Source organism: Gavialis gangeticus, unplaced genomic scaffold (genome assembly GCF_001723915.1).
Source record: "Gavialis gangeticus isolate Ggan-Ray unplaced genomic scaffold, GavGan_comp1, whole genome shotgun sequence".
Taxonomy (NCBI): Eukaryota; Metazoa; Chordata; order Crocodylia; family Gavialidae; genus Gavialis; species Gavialis gangeticus.
The window spans coordinates 108,886,404-108,889,010 of record NW_017729024.1 but is presented as its reverse complement, the minus strand read 5'-3'; the positions used below and the strand labels follow the sequence as shown (position 1 = coordinate 108,889,010).

General features: G+C 41.8%; 1 protein-coding gene across 2 annotated transcripts in view; it reads right to left on the bottom strand.

Moving 5' to 3' along the window:
• The window catches only part of BNC2 (basonuclin 2), a 547,400-nt gene that overhangs the window by 483,386 nt on the left and 61,407 nt on the right, over positions 1-2,607 (bottom strand). The gene's annotated exons all lie outside the window — the stretch shown is intronic.

The window sequence follows — 2,607 nt, the reverse complement described above, 5'->3', positions numbered from 1 at the left end:
AGGACAGCCTGGCTCGCCCTCCTGTCCTCAAGTGTGCCCTCCTGTCCTCAGATCCTAATGGTCTCATATCACCTGGAATAGGGGTTTTCAACCTTTTTTAAGGAGTATACCCCTTCTGGGTACACTTCTGGCAAAGGGGAGAGGGGGTAGTTGTGGCTAGCCACAGAGCGGGGGTGCTTGCATGCAGTGGCATGGGGTGGTGGATGGCGGCAGTGGCCACCATGTGCGAGGTCCCCCCAAATCCAGCCAACCAGGTAGCACCTGTGCAGCTCACAGAGGGGAGCTGCTGCCCTTGCCCCCCCCCGGCCCTGCTCCTGGGAGGTGGCAGCATGGGGTACTGGGTGGTGGCACTCCGTCCCTGCCCACCTGCTCGTACCCCCTAGCCCCTTTCCGTGTACCCCTGGTTGACAACCCCTGCCCTGGAAGATGGGATGGAGTGCACCCTCAGCAAGTCTGCAGATGACACCAAGCTGGGGGAGTAGTAGATACAATGGAGTGTAGGGATAGGATTGAGAGAGACCTCAATGAACTGCAAAGAAATCTCATGAAATTCAATAAGAACAAGTGCAAAGTCCTGCACTTAGGATGGAACAATCCCATACATCACTATAGGCTAGGGACCAAATGGCTAAGCAGCAGCTCTGCAGAAAACAACCTTGGGGTTACACTCATATTCATAAGCTGAATATGAGCCAACAGTGTGCCCTCATTGCAAAGAAGTCTAATAGCATCCTGGGCTGCATTAGTAGGAGCATTGCCAGTAGATGGAGGGAAGTGATTCTTCCCCTCTATTGGGCACTGGTGAGGCCACATCTGTGTCCAGTTTAGGGCCCCCCACAACAGAAAGGATGTAGACATATTGGAAAGAGTCCAGCAGAAGGCAATGAAAATCGTTAGAGGGCTAGGAAACATGATTTATGAGGAAAGGCTGAAGAAACTAGGCTTATTTAGTCTGGAGAAGAAAAAACTGGGATGGGATTTAATAGTAGCCTTCAAGTACCAAAAGCAGGGTTCAAATGAGGATGGAACTACACTGTTCTCAGTGCTGGCAGATGACAGAACAAGGAGCAATCATCTCATGTTGCAGCAAGAGAAGTTTAGGTTGAATATTAGGAAAAACTTTCTCATTAGAAGGTTAGTAAAGAACTGGGACAGGTTACCCAGAAAGTTCATAGAATCTCCATCCATGGAGGTTTTTAAAACGCAGCTAGACAAATCCTTGGCTGAGATGATATAATTAGGGATGGTCCTATTTTGAGCAGGAGGTTGGACTAGATGACCTCCTGAGGTCTCTTCCAACCCTAATTTTCTATGAGTCTAAGATATTTATCATGAACTGATTGAAGAAAACAGTGCTGAAAAATATTTTCTAAGACCTCCAAGTTAAGTAAAACCTAACCAAAAATCGATTCCATCAACTCCCCAGACTTTTGACATTGGAATCACTGTGTACTTTGACTGACTTGCTTCAATTAGATACTGAAAAGGTTGAAGATAAAATGGTTGTATTTAAACCACTGTTGAATAAGAGAAATTGCAAAGAATCTGAAGCAGTTGTGGGTGCTGCCTGAGAATTAAGGACAACTTTCCCATGTGTTGTTAAAGTTATTATAATGATCTTTTTGTTTGGAACATCTCCTGCAGCTTGTAAGAATTCTTCTAATTTAAATAATTTTATTATATCAAAAGATGAGCATAGTCCATGAAAAAAAAGCTTCAATCTCTTGTCATAGGAACACTATTTGACTTCAGAACTTAACTTGGATGTCTGTAGAAAATTTCAAGTGACATTACACAAAAACACAAAGACCGTTCATAAAGCTATAGTTTACATTACTATACATATTTTGTATAGCACTTTCACATTATGATATTTATATTTTTATTTCTGAATCTTTGAATTTTTAATATTTGTTATACTGAACAGTCATGTGTGTGCCCTTTATTCTCATTTCATTATAAAAAGTTTAAAAAAGGCTTTGGAGTGAAAAAGCGTTTTTCATGTAGTACATGAACTCTACAAGGTCAGTACACCTGCTTCTCTAATTGCACAGCCTGTTCCTTCTATCAGCATCCTGGCCACAATGACGACCAATGAACATAAACTCTTTCTTGCTCCTATCTAAAAGAATCATGACAGAATTATTTTAATAAGACTCTCCTAGCTCTTATGGATGTATGGAGGGAAACTATGAGGCACTTCTATGTCTAGGTATCAAAATGAACAGACCTAATAGTTCTAAAAATATACCTGTGCAAAGGTTTGGGTTTTTTTTAAAGGACTGAAAAGACAAGTGGTGCTTCTTGAAAGGTTTATAAAGGATCCTGACTCAACCAATTCTGTTTTCTATTCTGGAGAGGAAAGTCCAGAAAAAACTTCTTTTATTTCAATAGTTTTACACTCAACAGAAACATATGGATAGCCCAGTCAGTACAAAGCTCATCAATGTTTTGTGCAAGTCCTCGTTACTCCCTACACTTGCTTAGTATCCTAAATAAAATGAATGCCCTCTGCATTAGTGAGCTTTCCACCTTTCTCCCACAAATAAAATTTGCCATCATTCATTTCTTAGCCAAACATACTCAAGGAGAGTCAGCGTTGGAGCC